At 41.3% G+C, this 25,196-nt stretch overlaps 3 pseudogenes; 1 reads left to right on the forward strand and 2 right to left on the reverse strand.

The window, feature by feature from the left end:
- The first annotated feature begins 15,396 nt into the window (after positions 1–15,396).
- On the forward strand, positions 15,397–15,894 carry LOC142422730 (ubiquitin-ribosomal protein eS31 fusion protein-like; annotated as a pseudogene).
- A 1,536-nt stretch (positions 15,895–17,430) lies between these two features.
- On the reverse strand, positions 17,431–18,707 carry LOC142422731 (jouberin pseudogene; annotated as a pseudogene).
- Positions 18,708–19,501: 794 nt separating this feature from the next.
- LOC142422732 (jouberin pseudogene) lies at positions 19,502–20,269 on the reverse strand (annotated as a pseudogene).
- Between the last annotated feature and the right edge of the window lie 4,927 nt (positions 20,270–25,196).

Here is a 25,196-nt window from a genome sequence, read left to right on the forward strand (position 1 = left end):
CAGTTACATAATCTCCTGCCAACTTGAACAAAAGGGTGGGATCTAGCCTATCAATCAGGTCATAGCCAATGATGCCTCTATGTGGGCATGGCCTTCTCCTAAGGACTCTGGGAACTCCTGTCTTCCTCCCTGGAAGCGGAACACACAATATTTCTGCTTCACATTCCTGTTGACAAGCCATATGGAGCTATGCTGGTGACAGCCAAAGCTCTGGAGCTGGAGGAGCTAAGTGGAGACCCAAACCAGTGCTGAGATGCTTCCACCACCACTGGATTCACAAAACTTTCCACCCACTGGCTTGTGACCTTCCTGAATTCAGCATCATTGTATGTGCTGTGTGAGTCTGAAGAGGAATTCATGGACTAATATCAGACTAATGGGTATCCAATTTATGGAATTAATCTGGACTGGACTGGGATGTTTTCATAATATATCATTATTCTTGGATTTAAAACACTCTCTTACACACATAAGTATCTCTGCATTTATTTATTTTAATAAATCATTTTATTGGGGCTCATACAACTCTTATCACAATCCATATATACATCAATTGAGTAAAGCACCGTTATACATTCATTGCCCTTGTCATTCTCAAAATTCGCCTTCTGCTTGGGTTCCTGGAATGAGCTCATTTTCCTTTTTGCCCTCCCCCTCCCTCTCCACTCCTCCCTCCCTCGTGAACCCTTAATAATTTATAAATTATTATTTTATCTTATCTTACACTGCCTGGCATCTCCCTTCACCCACTTTCCCATTACCCATCCTCCAGAGAGGAGGTTATATGTAGATCCCTGAGATTGGTTCCCCATTTCTACACCCCTTTCCCTCCCGGTATCACCACTCTCACTGTTGGTCCTGAGGGGTTCATCTGTCCTAGATTCCCTGTGTTTCCAGATCCCAACTATACCGCTGTGCATCCTCTGGTCTAACCAGGTTTGCAAGGTAGAATTGGGATCATGATAGTTGGAGTAGGAGGAAGCGTTTAAGAACTAGAGGAAGGTTGTGAGTTTCATTATTGCTACACTGAACCCTGGGTGACTCATCTTCTCCCCACTACCCCTCTCCAAGGGATGTCCAGTTGTCTACAAACGGGCACTGGGTCCCCATCATGCACTCCCTTCATTCACTATGATATGATTTCCCCCCGCCTTTATTGCTTGAAACCTGGCCCCCTCGGTCCTTCATGATCATGTTGGTGTGCTGCTTCCATGTGGGCTTTGTTGCTTCTGGGCTAGATGGCCGCTTGTTTACTTTCAAGCCATTAAGTCCCCAGGTGCTATATCTCTCAATAGCCGGGCACCATCAGCCTTAGGTGATCACATGATGATGGTTTTGGTTCTTTGGTGTCTGCTACCTGATCCCTTCAACACCTCGTGTTCACTTAGGCTTGTGTGCTTCTTCTCTGTGGGCTTTGTTGCTTCTGAGCTAGATGGCTGCTTGTTTGCCTTCAAGCCTTTAAGACCCCAGACACTATATCTTTTTGACAGCCAGTCGGCATCAGCTTTCTTCACCATGTTTGCTTATGCACACGTTTGTCTTCAGTGATCATGTCAGGAAGGTGGGTATCATGGAATGATCGTTTAGCTGAGCAAGGTGCTATTGTATTGAGGGAGTGTGCGCTAGGAGGCCCAATGTCCACCTGCTACCCTACTACTGAACCTATAAATATATGCACCTAGGTCTATTTCCCCCATAATCATAAATATATTTACATATGTACATGTCTGTATTTAGGCTTCTCTGTATGCCCTTTGCTTCCTACTCCTTTCCTCTATTTCCTTACACTTTCCTCCTGTCCCACTACCATGTTCAGCCTTCATTCTGGTTCCAGTAATTCCTCTCAGTTACCTTGCCCTTGGTCACTCCCTACCACTCCTCCCATCCCCTCCCTCCACTGGTTTTGAACCACTCGCTGTTCCCTTGTCCCTGGGTTGGCGAACACCTCCTCCCTTCCCCTACCTCCCACACTCTCATGTCCCTTTGGGACCGTTGGTCCGGTTATTTTCTTCTCATATTGTTTATCCAGCCTCTCTTATGTAGTGGACCTGCAGATATAGTAATATGTGCATAAAAATGCAGATGGCTTTGACAGCACCAAAGTGGCACATAAGAACATGGCATCAACAGCAGCAACACTGACATGCTAACAAACAAAAAAGTCACTGACATACAAAATTGAAAAGAGATAAAAAGAAAAAAAAAGACAGCAAAAAATACCCACCACCTGTTAGTAGTTTGAGGTCTGTTTGTTGACCTTTAGGAGTGTTTTCCGGATGAGTCTGATGGGGTGCCACGTCCTGGCCCCAAAGTCCATCTTTTATACTCCCTTAGGACCTCCTTGTTCTGCTTCCCCTGCTGCTCCATTGCACGCCCCCAGTGTTTTGCCTCAGTGTGGTGAGGTCAGCTCAGTCGCACATCCCCCACTGTGTCTCAGGTGCTGTCCCGTGTAGGGCCATGGGTCAGTACAGGGTGTTGCATCTCGCCGTGGGTCCGGCTGTATGGTCCTCTCTGTACAATGGGCCCTTCGAGCCGGGCTATCGTCCTCTGAGCTTGGTGGGCCCAGGTGTGCTCCACTCCATTCTTCCTCCTTCCTTTGCTTCAGCTTCCTTCTGGGTGTGGTGTGGTAGCTCAATTCCTTTCCCACACCAGACGATCTATTTTCATTTTCTGTGGTACTCCCTTCGATTATGGGGGTCGGGCTAATTCTGGTTGGGGCTGGCATATACTCCAGTCTCTTTGTGTATTCTTCCGCACTTTACGTTGTCCTCCTAGTTTGGCTTGTCGTGGTGGGGTCTGTATCTGCATTTATTTTTAACCCGGACTAATACAGGTGGGTTATGCTTTCTCCTCATTGGGATAAACTGATGTTGACTATGAATAGTGTCATATTGCCTCATGGTCAAGATAGTCCACTAGTCTTGCACCTATTTAACCCCACCCAGCATGAACAGAAATGGAGTGAGGGAGATGCACCTTTAAATCTGTGATTGCTAACAACAACCTTCCCAAGGTGAAAACATTTGGGGGAAAATAAACTATAAATGGAAGGAAGGAGAAAGAATAGCTGGAAGTAAAGGAATGAATAACTGGATTACAAAGAAGGTAAAATCCAACCTCATGCTCATTACTTAAGGGATGTTCAAAGCAAGAGAATAATCTTCTCTCCGTTCAAGTATGAATGCATTAATGGCTAGAATAACCCGAAAGTGCCCTGAATTAGAGTCAATTGATGTGGGCCTTCTAGCCATAACTCCTTATGTGATACATTATGAACTTCATACATCTGTGGCTATCGTCCCATTTTGGAGGCCATTCTCTTCTAATGGACAGAAGTAGTATAGGACTAAGACCTAACCTTAGCTTGTTTTCTAGATGACACTTTAAGACCCCACCTCAGTAGTGGGTGTGAACTGGGCCTCCCTCCCCCCCTTTGGATTGTATAATAGTGATACCACACCATTCTACACACATGACTTCACCCAGAAAACCAGACCTCTGTTTCCTGAGCTTTGTTAGAAGCAAGGAGAACTGCTGTAATTTTAGGATGTTGTTTTGTTTTACTTTTTGCCATTTCTGGCTCTGGCCCTTGAATGTGGCTGACCTTCAGAACTTTGACTTAACAGCATCAAAGTTTCATGATTTTCTGTGGGGCACCACAAGCATGTGAAAGAAGAGAAAAGTGGGCAGGTGATGGTGGTGGGGAATGAAACTGAATTGCATCTTAGAAGATATGTTGGTCTGGGTAAACTAGGGAAACAAATCCACAGAAACTCATATATATAAGAGAGAGTTTTATATAAAGGGTAAGTGTACATTAAGAAAACATCCTTCCCCTTACTGAAGAATTGTGGGGAGGAGATGAACTAGTCAGGGTGCAGGGAAGCAGCGATGAAACATATAACTTTACTCTAGTTCTTAAATGTTTCCTCCCCCCACTATCATGATTCCAGTTCTACCTTACAAATCTGGCTAGACCAGAGGATGTACATAGGTACAGAGAGCAACTGGAAACAGGGAATCCAGGACAGATGACTCATCCAGGACCAGTGGTGAGAGTGGCGATGCCTGGAGGGTGGAGATAATGTGGAGTAGAAAGGGGGAACTGATTACAAGAATCTATGTATAACTTCCTCCCTGGGGGCGGGACAGCAGAGAAGAAGGTGGGGAGAGACATAGGACAGTGTAATATATGACAAAACAATAATTTATGAATTATGAAGGATTCATGAGGTAGGGGGCAGTGGGGAAGGAGGGGAAAAATGAGCAGCAGATATTAAGGGCTCAAGTGGAAGGCAAATGTTTTGAGAATGATGATGGCAACAAATGTACATATGTTCTTGACACCATGGATGTATGTATGTATGGTGATGAGAATTGTATGAGCCCCCAATAAAATGATTAATTTTAAAAAAAAAGAAAGAAAAGAAAGTATCCCAACCCAGTGCTGTCCAAGCCCAAAAGTCCAACATTAGCCCATATGTCCAATACCAATCTACTAAAGTCCTTCTCAATCTCACAAAACACACGTAATATTGCAGACTACAGGAGGAAAGCTGAATCAGTGAGTGCCTAAGCATCTCAGCGCTGGCAGGGGTCTCCACACGGCTGCTCCAGCACCCAGGGCTGCATCTGTGTAGGTCAATGTGGCTTCTCTTCAGGGATGTCTTGCAGGAAGTAAGCCTTGCCAGCTGAAGCAAGGAACTGGCTAAGGCAGCTACACCCTGGTCTGACTATCAGAAAGCAAGAGACCCGAGAACTAGAAAGGTGAGGCTCACCGGGTCATTTATCTCTCTGCCCTTCAAGTAGTCCCACATGTGTTTATCAGCCAGGTTGGCACAATAAACTTTAACTATCTCATTAAAGTTGACATTTGGAACATCACTAATCTTGAGACTAGTCTGGTATTAATTATTCTAAAAGAAATTATTAACACAATGGCATCTACCAACAGTGTCACATTGATTGTTTTGCTAATGGTTAACCATAATTGCATATGTGGTATGAATTCTATTTGGCTTTGATATAGTTGGATACATAATTACATAGATTCTAATGGCTAGAATTTTGTTGAAACCTTTGCATGGATGTTGTTGTTTTTATTAGGTGCCTTCAAATTGTTTCCAACTCATAGCGACTGTGTGTTCAATCGAACAAAACCCTGCCCATTCCTGTGCCAGTCTCACAATTGTTGTTAGGTTTAAGTCCTTTGCTTCCACCACTGTACCAATCCCTCGATTTAAAGGTCTTTCTACTTTGTGCTGACCATCTACTTTACCAAGCGCTTTACCTTTTCCAGATTCTGGTCTCTCCTGCAAAATATGTCCAAGGTCTGTGAGATGACCTTTCCTCTTACTGCTCTCTAGCTGTACCTCCTCCAAGACAGGTATTCATGTGGGATATTGGTCTATAATTCCATTTTTTAATTGATGTCTTTGCTGAATTTTTATATTAGAGTCATGCTGACTTCATAAAATAACTTCAGAAGTTTGCGGTCCTTTTCTATATACTGGAATAATTAGAATATAATTGGTGTCAGCTCTTAGTTGAATACTTGGTGGAATTCCCTGGTGAAGTCATCTGGCCATGGGTTTTATTTTTTGTAGGAACTTTTTTTTCACTTACCTGAACAGAAATTTCACAAGGGCAGAAATCCAAATGGCCAAGAAACATATGAGAAAATGTTCATGATGATTAGCCATAAGAGAAATGCAAATTTAAACAACTATGAGATACCACCTAACACCCTCAAAGACAGCCCATTTCAAAAAATCAGCAACAAGTGTTGGAGGGGCTGTGGTGAAATAGGAACTCTCATCCACTGCTGGTGGACCTGTAGGTATGTACAGCCACTATGCAAATTGATTAGATGATAGCTGAAAGAGATGGAAATCAAGCTACCATACGACCCAGCAATCCCCCTACTGGGCATATACCCAGAAGAGGCAAGAAACAAACCACAACCAGCCATCTGTGCTCCAATGTTCATTTTGGCACAGTTCACAATTGCAAAAAGTTGGAAACAACCCAAATTTCCATCAACAGATGAATGGATTAAAAACTGTTATACATATATACAATGGAGTACTACACATCCCTAAAAAGCAGTGGTGAGCACATGAAGCACATCACCACATGGGAAGAATTGGAGAAAATTATGCTAAGTGAAGTAAGCCAAGCACAAAAGGACAAGTACAACATGAGTCCGCTGAGGTAACCTTTAAAAAAAAATGCAAAAGGGGCATAGGGAAAATCTACTGTATTCAAACATTCCTGGGGTGAGGTCCACATAGTATGGCTGGGGCCAGACCAAATCCAGGGATACATATGATAACCAACTAAAAAGAGCAGGGGGCTGTGGGGGGGGGACATGGGTAGTGGTGGAACAGGGCACTAACCCACCCAAGGGGAGAGTATTGTTTATATCTCCACAGGGAAAGAGGGACCAGACTTCAATCTGGTGCTCCAAGATGTGAATGCAACATACCAGCATGAAGCATGAACTAGTAGAGAGGTCTGAGGGGTCGGCCCCAATCCCAACTACATGGACAGCGACCCCTTCTCCCAGAAGAATTTACTTCAGAGGACAACACAAGCTACTCTCAGGAAGAGGGACATGTCTGACCAGAGCACACAGGAGCAAACAAAGGGGGAGGAAGAGAGAGTGGAACACATCGTGACTTACCAAGCTATGAAGATGATATTTCTATTCAGAGCAGCCAAAGTACAGAGAGAACAATATGGCTGGCCCCATTATGAGACACGACATCCCTCAAGGACCCATAGTTCTATGGGGAACAACACTGGAGACAAAGTGCAGGAATTGTGCCTGATCTGACCCCAACACACTGAGGCAAAACACTAAGGGCGTGCAAAAGAACAGCAAAGGGAAAAGAGCAAGGAAGTCCCAAGGGAATACCAAAAATAGACTCTGAGGCTAGGGTGTGGCACCCCATCAGATTACAACAAATAGATCTAGAACTATTTACAGGCTTTTCTTTTTTGTGTCAGTGGGTTTTTGTTCCTGTTGTTTTGTTTCCTTTTCTTGCTTTGTTTTGCTCTCTCTTATTTTGTGTGCATATTATTATTTCTGCAGGTCTATCTAGATAAGAGAGGCAGGATAAATAATCTGGAGGAGAAAACAACAAGAATGATGGTTTTGGGGGGACATGGGAGACAGGGAAACAAGGGAAAGGAAGTGGGTGTTAACAAACCCAGGGACACAGGAACAAGGGATCCAAAATTCGATGGTGAGGCGGGTGTAGGAGGCCTGGTAGGGCTTCATCAAGGCTAATATAACCAAGAGGAATTACTGAAGCCCAAATGAAGACTGAGCATGATAGTGGGACAAGAGGAAAGTCAAAGGAATGAGAGGAAAGAGCTAGGAGACAAAGGGAATTTATAGAGGTCTAAATACAGACATGTTCATATGTAAATATATTTTATATGACTATGGGGAAATAGATCTATTTGCATATATGTATAGGTTTAGTATTAAGGTAGCAGATGGACACTGGGCCTCCACTCAAGTACTCCCTCAATGCAAGAATACATTGTTCTAGTAAACTGGCATTCCATGATGCTCACCTTCCCGACATGATCACTGAAAACAAAGTGGGTGCATATGCAAATGTGGTGAAGAAAGTTGATGGTGTCCGGTTAACAAAAGATATAACATCTGGGGTCTTAAAGGCTTGAACATAAATAAGCGGCCATCTAGCTCAGAAGCAGCAAAGGCCCCATGGAAGAAGTACACCAGCCTGTGTGATCACGTGGTATCGATGGGTTCAGGTATCAGGCATCAAAGAACAAAAAGTCTTATCAATGTGAATGAGGGGGAGTGCAGAGTGGAAATTCAAAGCCCATCTGTAGGCAACTGAACATCCCCTTACAGAAGAGTTGTGGGGAGGAGATGAGCCAGTCAGGGTGTAGTGTAGCACATTTGAAACATACAACTTTCCTTTAGGTCCTAAATGCTTCCTCCCCTGCCCCCACTATCACGATCCCAATTCTACCTTAAAAATCTGGCTAGACCAGAGGATGTACACTGGTACAGATAGGAACCGGAAACACAGGGCATCTAGGCCATATGACCTCTTCAGGATCAGTGGTGAGAGTGGCGATTCCCGGAGGGTGGAAGGAGGATTGAAAGGGGGAACCGATTACAAGGATCTACATATAACTTCATCCCTGGGGGACAGACAACAGAAAAGTGGGTGAAGGGAGAGTTCAGACAGTTTAAGACATGACAGAATAATAATAATTTATAAATTATCAAGGGTTTGTGAGGGAATGGGGCAGAAAGGGAGGGCAAAAAATAAGGAGCTGATACCAAGGGCTCAAGTAGAAAGAAAATGTTTTGTGTATGATGATGACAACATATGTACAAATGTGTTTGACACAGTGGATGAGTGTATGGATTGTGATAAGAGTTGTATGAGCCACCAATAAAATGATTTTAAAAGGAAAAAAATTAGCAGTTTTATTGACATATAATTTACATATTACACAGTTCAAATATTTGAACATATGAAGAGTTGTACAATCTTCTCTACAATCAATTTTAGAACATTTTTTCTTCCTTGTACTTGTTTTTGTTATCTTCCCTTTTCCTCCCTACCTCCTCTGCCTTAACCACAAGAAACAATTACTGTCTATAGATTTACCTATCCTGGATTTCATAGAGAAATACAGAAATGAAAGTGAAACAAACAAACCAGTAATTGTAATAAAATAAAAACAGGAAGTCCTCAGTTGAAAAAAACAACAGAAAATCACAAAAACTAGAACAACTTTAAAATCGGCCAAAAGAGAGCAAATGTTACATTAGGTTACATTTTAACCTAAATACATCTGCATGAGTCTGATAGCAAGACTATTCACATCCCTGGTCGGTGGTCAGAGGGGATTCACTGGAGGCTTAATCCAGGTGGGGAGTCTACGAACTGATTTTAGGTTTTCATTGTCTTCTAGCAGTGGTTCTCAACCTTCCTAATGCCGTGACCCTTTAATACAGTTCATGCGGTGCTGACTCCCAACCATAAAATTATTTTCATTGCTACTTCATAACTGTAATTTTGCTACTGTTATGAATCAGGCGATCTCTGTGAAAGGGTCGTTCAAATCCCAAAGGGGTCACGGCCCACAGGTTGAGAACCGCTAATCTAGTCTTCTGTAAACCAGGTGCTCAGGATTTAACCTCTAAAATTGTTCTGTCCTCTAGTCTTGAATATTTATTTTTTACAATCCTTGGATCCCACAGACTGATATTCTTCCATGTGAACTTAGCTGTCACCTCATTTTAAGACGACCCTTTAAGATATTACAAAATAATAATTTATAAATTATCAAGGGCTCATGAGGGAGGGGAGAGCTGGGGGGAGGGGGGAAAAAGAGGACCTGATGCAAAGGGCTTAAGTGGAGAGCAAATGCTTTGAAAATGATGAGGGCAATGAATGTACAGATGTGCTTTACACAATTGATGTATGTATGGATTGTTATAAGAGTTGTATGAGCCCCTAATAAAACTTTTTTTTTTAAAAGATGAGCCTTTAAGAAGCTAGACATTATTCTTTCTGATAGTCAGGCACTATCTGATTTCTTCACCACATGTCACCACTTAAACCTACAGTGATCTCTTTATGAGGCAATGTTCAGTAGGACTATGCCTTAAGAACTAATTATTCTTAGTTTAGTTCTATAATTAATTGCCCTCTGAGAACTTCTTTAGCTCTGTCCCAAAGGTTTTGATATATTGTGTTTTGTTCTCATTTGTTTCAAAGAGTTTTAAATTTTCATTTTTTAATTCATAAGTTTTGAAACTTGTGGTAGTTACATTATCTGTTGTCAATTTGAGACTTATGAGTGAAGGGGTGGAGTTAAGCCTATCAATCAGGTCGCAGCTTGATGACCTCATTTGGAGGAGCTAAGGAGATAAATAGCTCATTGGAGGTAGGACACACGCTCAGTTCCTACGAGACATTCTTGTTGACAAATCACATGGAGACAGGTTGATGGAAGCCAGAGCCTCAACTGAAGAAACTATAGAGAAGCTACATGGAGACCCCTGCCAGAGTTAAGGTGCTTACACGGCCACTGGATCCACAAGACTTTCCACCCACTGGCCTGTAATTGTCCTGTATTCAGCATCATTACATGTGTTTTGTGAGTCTAAAGAGGAATTTATCTAGTGGTTTTGTGAGTCTAAAGAGGAATTTATCTATTGGTATTGAACATATGGGCTAATACCAGACTTATGGACATGATCTGGACTGGGCTGGGATGTTTTCTCAATATTTCATTGCTGTTGTATATAAAGCTCTTTCTTATACACATATGTGTGTTTATGAATTTGTTTCTCTAGTCTATACAGACTAACACAAAACTCCATAGTTTTTAAGAAATGTATTTTTCAGTTTTCATGTGGTTGGGTTCTTTACCCCTTTTCTTCTAATTGTTGACTTTTCATTTTATAGACGTCAAAGCTGCACTAATAGCTTTAGCCAAAAACTAGGCACCAGGAATTGTTAGAATGCCCATTGAAATGTTGTAACAAAAAAAAAAAAAAAAAGAAATGTAACAAGCTGATGCAGCACTGAAAGCCTCACTCACCTAGGCCAACAAGCTTGGAAAACAGCTACTTGACTAACTGACTGGAAGAAATCCACATTTACACACATTCCAAAGAAAAGTGGCCCAACAGAACAGACAAATTATAGAATAATATCATTGATATCACATGCAAGTAAAATTTTGCTGAAGATCATCCAACAAGTTACAGCATTACATTGACAGGGAGCTCCCAGAGGTTCAGACCAGATTCAAGAGGACATGGTACAAGGGGTATTGTTGCTGGTGTCAGGATTTTGGCTCAATGTAGAGAATAACATGCAAAGCTTTTTATTATTTTATAGACCATGCAAAGGAATTCATAACAAACTGAATAGCCTTAAGAAGAATGGGAATTCCAGAAATTTAGTTATGCTCAGGCAGAACGTGTACATGGATCAAGTGGCAGTCATTTGAACACAATAAGGTATTATTTCATGTTTTAAAATAAGGCTTGTACCTTCTCATACTTAATCTATATGCTGAGCAAATAATCAGAAAATCTGGATTAAATGAAAAGAATGCAGTCTCAAGATTAGAGGAAGGTTTGTTAACAACCTGCAATATGCAGACAATATAATCTTGCTTGCTGATAGTGAAGAGCACTTGCTGATGAAGATCAAGGATCTTGAACTTCAGTGTGGATTACAACTCAATGTAAAAGAAACAAAAATCCCCAGCACTGGACCAATAGGTAGCATCTTGATAAATGTAGAAAAGATTAAGGTCAAGGATTTTATCTTTCTCGGATACACAACCAATGCTCATGCAACCAGCAGTCTAGAGACTAAATGACATATTGCATTTGGTAAATCTGCTGCATACAACCTCTTTAAAATGTTCAAAAATGAAGAGATTACTTTGAGGATTAAAGTCTCCCTGATCCAAGCCATATTTTCAGTCATCTTGTCGGCATGTGAATGTTGAACACTGTAAAAAAAAAAAAAGACTAATGAAGAATCATTTGAATTATAGTGCTGGTGAAGAATATTGAAAGAACAGACAAATCTGTCTTAGAAGAAGTACAGCCAAAATGCTCCTGAGAGGAAAGGATGGTAAGACGTCATCTCATGTACTTTTGGACAAGAAGAAGCCAACCCTAGAAAAAGACATCATTCTTAGTAAAGTAGAAGGGCAATGAAAAAAGACTAAAGCCCTTTACAAGACATATTGACACAATGACTGTAACACTGGCCTCAAACATCAGAACAAGCGTGAGGTCAGCAAAGGACCGAGTTGCATTTCATTCTGCTGTACTTAGAGTCACTACGAGTCAGAACTAACTTGATAGGACATACCAGTTTTATAACCTTGTGGTCTGAAATAAATGAATTGCAAATCTTATTTTGTTTATTTATTAAGGCTTTTTGCTTTGTGACCTAATATTTGGTCTATCTAGAGAATGTTCTCTGTACACTGGAAGGAACAATTATATGCTTTGTTTTTGTTGGGCTGTGTATTCTGTATGTATCTAGGAGGTCGAATTGTTTAATTGTGCTAATTTCTTTTGGTCCTTGTTGAATTTCTTTCCCAGTGATCTGTCTTTCCTCGGGAATTGGATATTGAAGTCCCCAACTATCATGGTTTTGTCTATTTCTCTCCCTCTCAGTTCTTTAAGAATTTGACGCCTTTCTTTAATTGGGTACACCTGTTTATTAGTTATGTCTTCAGGTTCTATATGTAGCATCCTTCTTTGTCTCTCATGATCTATTTTGCCTGAAGTCTTATTTTGTCAGAGATTAACATTGTCACTCTTCTTGTTGCTTGTTTATTCGTTACCACTAGTTTGATTCCTGTCTTGTCCCCTTACCCCCATCCCTTGTTTTTCATCTATTTTCTATTTTTTTAAATCATTTTATTGGGGAGTCATACAACTCTTATCACAATCCATACATCCATCCATTGTGTCAAAAGCATATGTACATTTGTTGCCATCATTCTCAAAACATTTGCGTTCTACTTGAGCCCTTAATATCTGCTGCTCATTTTCCCCCTCCCTACTCCCCTCCACCCTGTGCACCCTTCATCATTCATATATTATTATTTTGTCATATATTACACTGTCTGACGTCTCCCCCTGCCCTCTTCTCTGCTGCTTAATCTATTTTCTTAGTTTCTTGTAACAGCATATTAATTGGTCTTGTGTTCTTATCCAGTCTGCTTTTCTCTCTCTTTTGACTGATGCATTTAACCCATTAACATCCAAAGTTTTTATTGTTATGTATGGGTTTGTTGCTGTCATTTTGCTGTGTTTCTTTTTTGTGTCACACCCGTTATCCCTCCACCCCATTCCCCACCCATTTATTGGTTTCTTTGTTCTCCCTCTTTTTCTGTACTATTTTGGAAACTGTTTTTAGTTTGATTTACAAGTGGTGTTGTCTTGTTTATTGATCTCAGGTTTATTTGTTATTGTTGGTTATTCAGATTACTCCACTTAATATTTTTTAATACTGCTCTTACTTTTTACAATTAAATTTTTTCTCCTTGTCTGGAAATCCCTTGGAGTATTGGTTAAGCATTGGGTTGCTAACCTCAAGGCCAGCTGTTCAAAACCACCAGCTACTCCAAGGAAGAAGGATGAGGGTTTCTACTCTCAGAAAGATTGACAGACTTGGAAACCCACAGGGGCAGTTCTATTCCATCCTCACAGGTTACTATGATTCAGAATCAACTCAATGGCAGTGAATTTCAGTTTTTAATTTTTCTAGAAATCTTATTTTTGTATATATGGATTGTGATGAGTTGTATGAGCCCCCAATAAAATGATTTTTTTAAAAAAAGAATCTCAGTTTTCCTCATATTTAAGACTACTGAATTTAAGAATCTTCATTAGCAATTTTTTTCAGGGTTTTATCTATTTCATTCACTTTTCTTATTGCCTGCAGGGTTTCTACTGTAAAAGTCAAGCTTGTTCTTCCTGATTTCCCTTTTAGGTGACCATTCTTTTTTCCCTAGCTGCTCCCAGTCATCTGCCTTGTTCTTAATAGTTAAGAGTTTAACAATATGCCATGATATTTTTTTCTGTTTGGAGGGGTGGGTGTCTATCTTGTTTGTGGTTCTCTCAGATTCCTGGATACTTTGTTTCTTTCTTCCTTCTTGCTCCAGAATTCAAATGAGACATAAGTTGTTCCTCTTCATAGTGACCCACATAATTGTTAAGTGTTTTCAGGTACCTATTTTGTTGGAGTTCAGAGATTTATCTTCAGGCTCCGTAACTTGGTTTTTCATTTCTTCAGTTCTATTCTCTGGTCTTTTAAAGTATTGCTTTCTTCTGGTTTCTATTATTCATCTTCCAGATTTTTTTTTTCAGGAGCTGTTTCAATTACTTTCTTCATTTATTGAAGGAACCTAACCATTATTTTTATGAATTCTTTTGTTTGTTTGTTTACTATTTCCAGAGCCTTTTATTCCTTTAAAAACAAAAACACCCCAACTACCATGATCCGAATTCTACCTTGCAGGGCTGGATAGGACAGAGGCTGTACACTGGTACATATGAGGGTTGGAGGTACAGGGAATCCAGGGTGGATGATACCTTCAGGACCAAGGGTGTGAGGGATGATGCTGGGAGAGTGGAGGGTGAGTGGGTTGGAAAGGGGGAACTGATTACAAGGATCCACATGTGACCTCTTCCCTGGGAGAGGGACAGCAGAGAAGGGGGGAAGGGAGACTCCGGATAGGGCAAGATATGACAAAATAACGAGGTATAAATTACCAAGGGCATATGAGGGAGGGGGGAATGGGGAGGGAGGGGGGTGGAAAAAAGAGGACCTGATGCAAGGGGCTTAAGTGGAGAGCAAATGCCTTGAGAATGATTGGGGCAGGGAATGTATGGATGTGCTTTATACAATTGATGTATGTATATGTATGGATTGTGGTAAGAGTTGTTTGAGTCCCTAATAAAATGTAAAAGAAGAAAAGAGAAAAAAATGATTAGGGCAAAGACTGTACAGATGTGCTTTATACAATTGATGTATGTATATGTATGAACTGTGAAAAGAATTATATCAGCCCCAATAAATTGTTAAAATTAAAAAATTGGAAAAACAAACATATGAACAGCACTCAGATCCAAAGTGTTTTTTTTTATTAATTTTTTAATTTTGAAATCGACTGCTGACTCCACCATATCTTATTGAATCTGTTAGAACTGAAGGGGCTGCTGGTTACATGGCAGTAGTTCACCCTGTAACATGATGCCAGAGAGGAACGAAATAATCCACAAAACAAAGGGGAAAGCAGGAATAATGAAAAAGGAAGAGAGAGACTCACTCACTCACTCTCTCTCACTCACTCACTCACTCACTCACTCAGTCACTCACTCTCTCACTCATTCACTCACTCGCTTACTCTCTCACTCACTCTCTCACTCTCACTCACTCACTCTCATTCACTCACTCACTCACTCTCTCACTCACTCACTCTCAGTCACTCACTCTCTCACTCACTCACTCACTCTCTCACTCACTCTCAGTCACTCACTCTCTCACTCTCACTCACTCTCTCTCTCACTCACTCTCTCACTCTCACTCTCCCACTCACTCACTCTCATTCACTCACTCTCTCACTCACTCACTCTCTCACTCACTGTCTCACGAAAGAAAAAAAGAAAAAGGAAGAGAGAAAGGGGAGGAAAAACAGAAAGAGAAAGCAAAGGAAAATGAAATTTGAAAGGAAATAAAAAATACTGAAGGGACTTTGCAGTTGGGGAAGAGAGAAAAGTAAACTTTGAAATATTTTTCAAATGAAGCCCTTTCTGACGTGCCATCTGGTGGGGCCGCCGCCTGGATGCAGATCTTCGTGAAGACCCTTATGGGAAGATCATCCCTCTCGTGGTCGAACCCTCAGATGCAATAGAGAATGTGAAGGCCAAGATCCAGGACAAGGAGGGAATTCCTCCTGATCAGCAGAGGCTGGTCTTCGCTGGCAAGCCACTGGAAGTTGGATGTACCTTGCCTGACTACAACATTCAGAAGGAATCCACGCTTCATCTTGCGCTGAGACTTCGTGGTGGTGCTAAGAAAAGGTAGAAGTCGTACACCGCTCTCAAGAAGAACAAGCATAAGAGAAAGAAGGTTACACTGGCCATCTTAAAACACTATAAGGTGGATGAAAATGGAAAAATCAGCTGACTTGGGCAAGTGCCCTTCAGACGAGTGTCGTGCTGGGCTTCTCATGGCCAGCCCCTTTGACAGACACGACTGTGGCCAGTGCTGTCTGGCCCACTGCTTCCACAAACCGGAGGACAAGGAACTGTACTGGGTAATAAAGACCATGAACATTTAAAAAAATTTTAATATGAAAGAGGTCCATTGTTTAAAAGAAAAAAGAGAGTAGACACACCCTCCCCTCGCCTTCCCCCCCCCCCCAAAAAAAAAAGGCCTAGGAAAAGTCAAAAGAAGAAACAAAAAAGAGGGCTCTGTTTTGGGCCTATATGCGTTGGCACCCTTGGAAGGTGCCCATACTCAACCTGGGTCTCCTGGGACCTGCTTGCCTTGGTAGAGTGTGTGGGGCCATGCAAAGTCTGTCTGTCTTCACAGTACTCTAGGTCTCCCAGGACCTGCCAGCCTTGTCAGCTCCTACAGCAACACTCACCAGGGGGGACAGCACCACACTCCGCTCCAGGAGAAGTAGGTGCAAATGCCATGGGGTGGCAATGATGTCCACAGCCGTAGCACAGGCTTGTGTGTACTTACTTTTCTTCCTTTTTCTTCTCACTTCTTATATTAATGGGGCCAATTGTCTAATTTGACAAAAAGCTTTTCTAATTTTAATCTTCTTGGGGTCAAATATTTTATCAACCAGTTTAGAATCACATAATGAAACTAGAAGGATCAAAGGGGAAAACACACACACACGCAACCAAAAAAGGATTTTCCTGTGATAATGTCATATTTCAAAATATATAGTCATTGAGTCATGACAGTGTACATGATACTGCTATTGTGGAACGAAAGAAGCAAATAATTCAATGAAATAATTTATAGTCATAGAGTCATGATAGTGTACATGATAGTGCTATTGTGGAACGAAAGAAGTAAATAATTCAATGAAATAATTTTAGATAAAATATTAAAACTAAATTGCATATTTTTAAAATGTCAGTCCACAAATTGTTTATATGATTTAAATGAAACGTATTTTAAAGACATAAAATGATAATAATTAGAAGAATGTTGCCAGTCCAGCAAAAAAATCCGTATGGGTTTAGGTATATCCCAAGTTACACAGATGAATCTTGCAAACTAAATATAAAATTTTAATACTAAAAATGCAAAGTAGTTCCCATTTTAATAACTAAAATAACACACTTGGAGTACACAATATTCTGAAGGTGCTTTATCTTTAAATAAAGTTAAAGTTCAAACCCAGATCCTTCATATTCTGAGCATTCATATATATAACCACAATACAGATTCAATAACATTAAAGGACTACTTAACAGACATTCCAACAGTACAAACACTTTCTCTTCATGTTTACTGAGTCACAAGGAAGTTGGCTTATTCCAATCAGATAACTCTAATACAATCATTGATTAAAAAAACAAAGTGCCAATCTTTTCGCCAAAACAATCACAATAATTTATAACAATTAAGTTCAAAGGCCACATTTGTTTTTCCACCCCCACTCTCCTGTGGATGTCTTGGATTCTGTTATTAGGACAAAAATAGTGGATCCTTCATTTTTACCTCAGTATCTTTAATTCCTGAACGTTGACCAAGACATTCCACTTGGCTTCATTTCCCTGCAATTGATCCTTTTCCTCTTCATTTGTCTTCAACGCTTTGCTCTGTTAAGGTGAGTTTTGGGTCCATTTTCTCATTCTTGTTCACCTGCATATCTAGTGTGTGCGCCGCATCTCTCAGCATCATGTTCTCTGAGCCCAATCTGAAGCCCCGGGACTTGCCCCTCAGGAGACGCTGGGGAAGGCTTTTCTGTTTGGGTTTTCTCCTTGGGGCTTAAAGGAGGGGATCGCTCCATTATCTCTGGAGGCAGTTCTTGATAAAGTGTTTCACTGGCCACATAATTAGCTGGAAAATAACCTTCCTGGCCCCTTCCTAATCTGCCATACCACCAGTTTTCATATCTTTGAAAAACATTCAGATAATGTCTCCGCAATGGATAGTAAGTTCATCTGATCGATTCACGGTGTAGTCATAAACAGCCACTACTGTTGATGCTGTGTCTCCATGATGGCTACACGGCCATCTTTCTATACTGATACCCCCAATCTGAGCAAAAATGATACCGAATCGCTTAAGTGGACAAGTTTGCCTGCTTTGATGTGGGCTGCGATGAAGAGGACACAGCTGACTTTTGCAGCTCAGGCTCGGATCGCCTCCATGACAGAATCAAGCCTCTGTTTCACAGGCTGCATATTTAATAAGCAGTGTGCCATGGACAAAGTCATCGGTCTGAAAAGAATCCATGAGGCAGCTTGGGACAGATGCACAATGCATCTGGACTTGGTTGTGTTCTAGCTAACAGCAGTGTTCCATTGTAGTATTGGAACATTTCTGCCTTCTGCTGGGAAACATGGAAATCAGAAATATAAAAAAGAATTGGTTCGTTCTGCTCAAAGGTACAAGACGCCACCACATGCGCAAGTAAGTGGGTAGCAAAAGATGTCCTGAATGCATGCCTTGAAAGGAAGGTCAGACTACATTGCTGCCTGTGCTCCTGTTCTCCTTACATATCCTGTACCATGGTCACTTCCAGCATAAAGAAGAGTCCCACAGTGTGTCAGTGTACTGTGGATCGTCTCCCGGTGATTCACAGCACCTACAAATTCCCTTGCTGCTAATATTCGGAGATCCACAATTCTCAAAGTACTACCTGCTTAAGAAATCAAGAATCTCAAAGAATATTGTAACTTTAGGGCTCTCATCAAATCAAGAAGCAAATAGAGAAAATTTCATTAAATATAATTTATTCTTCCCATTCTGGATGTCTTGATTTTAAGTGTTTAAAATCAGATGGCTTGGAAGCCTGTAATCTACATCCACTCTCTTGTAGTATGATGAAACAGACTGCTCACTGTCATCTTTCTTGGAATATCAACCTGTACTCGCATCAATCACGTGAATTTTTACCATTAGGTGAGAAATCATAAAATCTGATTTAAGTCAATCAGTTCAATGAATGTAAACTCCCAAGACAAGGTTATCATGAGGCAAGCATTTAGGATACAGTGGGGTTGCTTGACCTGTTATTTCATGAACATCACCATTAGCAGCTTCATTATCATCTGTGTTAATCTTTGTACATTAGAGAAATAAATCCACAGAAGCTCATGTATATTAGAGAGTTTTATATAAAGGTTAAGTGCCCATCAAGAAAACATCCCAACTCAGTGCTGCCCAAACCCACAAGTCCAACCTTAACCCATTAACCTATATGTCCAATGCCAATCCACAAAGTCCTCTTCCATCTCACAAAACAGACACAATGATGCCTGCTGCCGGAGGAAAGCCAAGTCAGTAAATGTGTAAGCATCTCAGCACTGGCAGGGGTTTGCACATGGGTGGTCCAGCACCTAGGGCTGCATTGGGGCAGGTCCATGTGGCTTCTCCTCAGGAATGTCTTGCAGGAAGTGAGCCTTGCCAGCTGAAGCAGGGAACTGGCTAAGGCAGCTGCACCCTGGTCTGACCATCAGAAAGCAAGAGACCTGAGAACTTGAAAGGTGAGGCTCACCAAGCCATTTATTTCTCCGCCCTTCAATTAACCCCACATGTTTATCGGTCAAGTTGGCACAATAAAATTTAACTGTCTCACCATCTAAAACTGCTTTGGACTTCTTTGTTACTTGGGGTGGGGGGTGCTTTGGTTTTTGTCATCTTCCATGCAATCTTTTACAGTTGTTCGGTTGTGTTTAGTTACTGTTTAGTGTTTAGTTCGTGTGTTTAGTTCGGTTGTGTTTACTTACTGTTCCTACAGGAGAGTCCTTCTTTTGTTCACTTTCAACTTTGTCAAGTTCAAGTTCAGAGATGGTCAATGTACTTGCTTCAGCTTTCCTAGGGACTGGAGCTTTCTTTCCTTTTACTTTCTCTTTTTCTCACTGCTAGGTTTGCCATCCTGCAGTGAAGTATCTGGAGGAAAATAGATCAATTGTTCTTTCATTTCCTTCTTGTTTTCTTCTTCATTTCCTTTGCCATTTCTTCAGCTACTTGGAACTGATGGACTTCCTCATCTAAGTCATTACTCTCGTCTGTCTTTTCACGCTCCTGATGAGCAGCGCCTGACTGAGCTGTTGCTCGTGCTTTCTGTTGTGTGGGATCCACTTTCCTCTCACACGCTTCTGGGTCCGAGTCTTGCGTAGACATATGCAGCATTGCTTTTGTAACTTTTTCTTTGACTTTCCTTGTTTTTGCCCATCTACATTAGCATCATCCATTGGATTTTCAATCAGCTGTACATTCCTGAGTTTGCTTTTAGAGATCTACACGGTTATTAGTACTAGTGACACGTCTGTCACCACTGCTGATTTCTTTAGTATTATGAAAGTTGCAGCCAAAAGGATCACTGGAGATGTTTACTCCAGATCTGGCGATCTTTTTCTTCAGTTTTTCCTTTCATGTGCTAGATCACTGTGGGTCTTAAGCAATTCCTCAAAATGAGCTTTGGTTTTCACTTTGGTTACATTCTCAACTGTGGGCATGTCCCAGTTTCATGAAGAGCTCTACACAGCACTGCCGGATTCACAGTTCTTTTAAAAGCTGTAATTCCATAGGCATTCCACAAATTCAAGACTCGGCACCAGGCTGGCATCACAAAGCGCAGAGCAGCAATGCCAGATGGCCACGCAGCGCCGTATTTATTTATTTTGTTAGGTTGGGTTCTCGAGAGCAATCAAACCCAATCGTGCTCGTGTGTATTTGTATATTGAGAAATGACTTACACAGTTGTAGAAGTAGGAAAGTTCAGACTGGCTTAAGTCTAACTTCTCCTGATTCATGGAAGCTGATAAAGAGGAAGCAGGATGACAAAGCAAAGGCAGTAGAGGGCACAGGCTGGTGGATGAAGAGGTAAATTAATCCCAAATCAGCTGAATAAATCCACTATCCGTATTTCACTGATGGCTCCTGGGATTGGCACACAATGCGACAGGAAATCAAGGAACCAGGTGTAAGATCCAGCTCTAGCAAAAGGTATAGAGCTAAAAATTTTACTCTGCTTGGTCTCTTTCTTATAAAAAACACCCCACTTCCAAGAAGGGGTCATCAGTTGTAACCCCACTGATAGGTTGAGCTCCACCCCTACCCTTACCCAGGAGTGTCTAGGTGCCATAATTCCTAATCATTGCACTTATTAATCTGTAGTGAGCACTTTCACATGCCCCACATCCACATGTGAAGTTGTTCACTACAGATTAGTACTTAAGTAAAGTAAGTCTGGGCTACCTTGTTACTACATCATCCATCCCTGACAGGTATTGTAAACTTGGAAAAAATGTTTTGATTCTATAGCAAAGTGCTGAGGGGAGAGGGGACAGACAGAGGCAAATACCAGCCATATCTAGAAGAAAGACCTTTGGTTTAAAAAAAAGTATAATTGTTCACTACAGTTGATCTAGTAAGCATAGAAATACTCTGCTTACCTTGTCTGTTGGATAATCCACACACGATGATGTCCAACATGCCTTGAGCATTCATTATGTACTAAGTGCTCACCTAAAATCTGTACAGGAATTTATTCATGAAAAGTAAACTCACTGCCATTGAGTCAATTCCAGCTCATGGCAAACCTGTAGCACAGAGTATAACTACCCCTGTGGATTTCCAAGACTAATTCTTTTTTTAAAAATCATTTTATTGGGGCTCATAAAACTCTTATCACAATCCATACATACATCAATTGTGTAAAGCACATGTGTACATTCATTGCCCTCATCATTCTCAAAACATTTGCTCTCCACTTAAGGCCCAGGCATCAGGTCCTCATTTTTTTCTCCTCCCTCCCAGCTCCCTACTCCTTTTTGAACCCTTGATAATTTATAAATTATTATTTTGTCATATCTTGACCTGTCCAATGTCTCCCTTCACCCATTTTTCTGTTGTCCGTGCCCCAGGGAGGAGGTCACATGTAGATCCTTGTAATCAGTTCTCCCTTTCCCACCCACCCTTCCTCTACCCTCCCAGTATCACCACTCACACCACTGGTCCTGAAGAGATCGTCCACCCTGGATTCCCTGTGTTTCCAGTTCCTATCTGTACCAGTGTACACCCTCTGTTCTATCCAGACTTGCAAGGTAGAATTTGGATCATGATAGTGGGGGGGGGGGGAGAGGAAGCAATTAAGAACTAGAGGAAAGTTGTATTTTTCATTGTTGCTACATCACGCCTTGACTGGCTCGTCTCCTGCCCTAGACCCCTCTTCAAGGGGATCTCCAGTGGCCTACAAATGGGCTTTGGGTCTCCACTCTGCACTCCCCTCCTCATTCACTATGGAAAGATTTTTTTGTTCTGATGATGCCTTATACCCGATCCCTTCAACACCTCGTGATCACACAGGCTGGTATGCTTCTTCCATGTGGGTTTTGTTCCTTCTGAGCTAGATGGCTGCTTGTTTATCTTCAAGCCTTTAAGACCCCAGATGCTATACCTTTTGATAGCCAGGCACCATCAGCTTTCTTCACCAAACCTGCTCATGCACCCATTTGACCAAGACTAATTCTTAACAGAAGTAGAAAGCTTCATCTGTCCTCCATGGAGCAACTTGTGGTTCCTAGGAGCTAAACTCATGGTTAGCAGCCCAACTTGAAATCATTATGCCACCAGGGCTCCTCCCAGTTAGAATAGAGGAAGCTAAAAATCCCAAAAGGAACATCTGCCATGCCAGAAAGTTTATTGATCTTTTAAATGCCATGAATTAGTAGGCTATTCCACAATAATAGAGGAAAAATAGCTTAGAGCATTTTTTAAAACCCCCAAAATATAACTAAACTACACCAAGGAGTGTATAGAAAGGTGATGGCAAAGGGAGGGTACCTATTAATGCTTGAACTGTCTTTTGGATGCTATATTCTGGTGACAGGAGAGCCACTTATCAGGTCTCCAAAAATGAAAACTGCCCTTGGATCAGTAAGTCCTGGTAGCACAATAGTGAAGCTCTTGCTTGTTAAATTAATGTATTTTAGTTAGGTGGCTCAGACAAGATTCCAGAAAAGAGAGTGAAAAGGTGAGCCAATTAAGTGGAGAGCAAATGCCTTGAGAATGATTGGGGCAGGGAATGTATGGATGTGCTTTATACAATTGATGTATGTATATGTATGGATTGTGATAAGAGTTGTATGAGTCCCTAATAAAATGTAAAAAAAGAAAAGAGGAGAAAAAATGATTAGGGCAAAGACTGTACAGATATGCTTTATACAACTGATGTATGTATATGTATGAACTGTGATAAGAATTGTATGAGCCCCTAATAAATTGTTAAAATTTAAAAAAGAAAAGGTGAGCCAATTACACACTTCGTGCCTGGTAGAACTGTGCCTAGAGGAGGCACTTGCTTGCTAGCAGTCGATCCCTAACCCACATTGCCACAATACTCTTGCTATAAACCACAACCTTCCACAAATCAAGTGCTTTAGAATTTAAATTTTAATGCTGGTGAAGAGTCAATGTTATTATTTGAAAAGTGTGGTATTTAAAGGAAACTTGAGTCATACTAACATTGGGGAAGTCACTTAATCTCTCCAAGTTTCTCTTCCCCTCTGTAAAATGGATATAATGATTCTAACATCTATAGTGTTATATCTAATAAAATATTATTAGCAACCTTAGAAGACTTGAGATTTTGCCTCTGTGGCTTTCTGATGTTCTTCTCTCTTCAGTAGTACCACCCATGCCTCATATAATTCAGTCACTAAATCATCCTCTTCCTTCAATCCATAATGCCCAGTCTGCCCAAACTAGGCTACCAACTGTCCCTGCGCCCTCCAAAAACCCACACCCCTCTATTCGCCATTGCAGTGAAGTGAAATTATTTTGTATGGGTGGCTCTTCTAGACATAGTCTTTGGAACTCTCACCAAACAATGGAGTGGAATTATACAAATAATATAATAGTATCACAGTGTGAGACACTTATTCTAAAAGTGAGCCATCTAAGAACAGGCAGAGAGGAATGTTACAACTCTCAAGAAAGAAAAGCAAGCAGTGAACATGTGTGAGATCCCCGCATGAAGTAGCTGAGGCACCAAAGGATGCAGTACCAAGATCATGATACAAAGCAGAGGAGCAGCGTCAAGACCATGAGGTAGAGTGGTGGGTGGGCTACATGGCCCATGGAATGAGGAAAAGGCCAAGGGATCATGTGTCTGAGAGGCTGAAGACCGGAGAGATATGTGTGCCAGCATGATTTAAAGGGAACTATAAACCTAAGACTGGATCTGTAACATTTTGTAACCTATTGTTGCTTGGTGCTGTCAAGTTTGTTCCAACCCATAGAAACCTTATACATAACAGAAGGACGCACTGGTATCAATCCATCTCATTGAGGGCCTTCCTTATTTCCAGTACCCTGCTGCTTTAACAAGCACGATGTCCTTCTCCAGGGACGGCTCTCTCCTGACAACAAGTCCAAAGTATATAAGAAGTCTCACCACTCTTGACTCTACCAAGACAGATTTGCTTGTTCTTTTGGAAGCCCATGGTAGTTTCAATATTCTGCTGCTCCAGCATCACATCACCAGCCCTACAATTCGAATGCAGCAAATCTTATTCAGTCTTCCTTATTCAATATCCAACTTTCATATGCTCATGAGGCCATTGGACTATCATGGCTTGGGTCATGTGCACCTTAGTCCTCTAACCTTGCTTCTTTTCAATGCTTTAAACAGGTCTTGAGCAGCAGATTTACCCAATGCAATGTGTCATTTAAACTCGACAGCTGCTTCCGTGAGCACTGATTGTAGATCCAAGCAAGTTGAAATCCTTGACAACTTCAATCTTTACTCCATTTATCATGATGTTACTAATTGGTCCAGTTGTGAGAATTTGGGACTTTTTAAAAAATCATTTCATTGGGAGCTCATACAATTCGTCACCATCCACACATACATCAATTGTATAAAGCACATTTGTGCATTCGTTACCCTCATTCTCAAAACATTTGCTCTCCACATAAGCCCCTGGTATCCGCTCATTTTTTCCCACTGCCCCTTCCCTCATGAACCCCTGATAATTTATAAATTATTATTTTGTCATATCTTACACTGTTCAACGTCTCCCTTCACCCACTTTTCTGTTGTTCGTCCCCCAAGGAGGAAGTTATATGTAGATCCTTGTAATTGGTTCCTCCTTTCTACCACACCTTCCCTCCACCCTCCTGATATCACCACTCTCACCACTGGTCCAGAAGGGATCATCCATCCTGGATTCCCTGTGTTTCCAGTTCCCATCTATACATCCTCTGGTCTGGCCAGATTTGTAAGGTAGAATTGGGATCATGATACTGGGTGAGGTGGAGAGAAAGCATTTAGGAACTAGAGGAAAGTTGTATGTTTCATTATTTTCACACAGCGCGTCTCCTCCCCACAACCCTTCCGCAAGGTGATTTCCAGTTGTCTACACCTACAGATGAGTCTTG

This window comes from Tenrec ecaudatus, chromosome 12 (assembly GCF_050624435.1).
Source record: "Tenrec ecaudatus isolate mTenEca1 chromosome 12, mTenEca1.hap1, whole genome shotgun sequence".
NCBI classification, from domain to species: domain Eukaryota; kingdom Metazoa; phylum Chordata; class Mammalia; order Afrosoricida; family Tenrecidae; genus Tenrec; species Tenrec ecaudatus.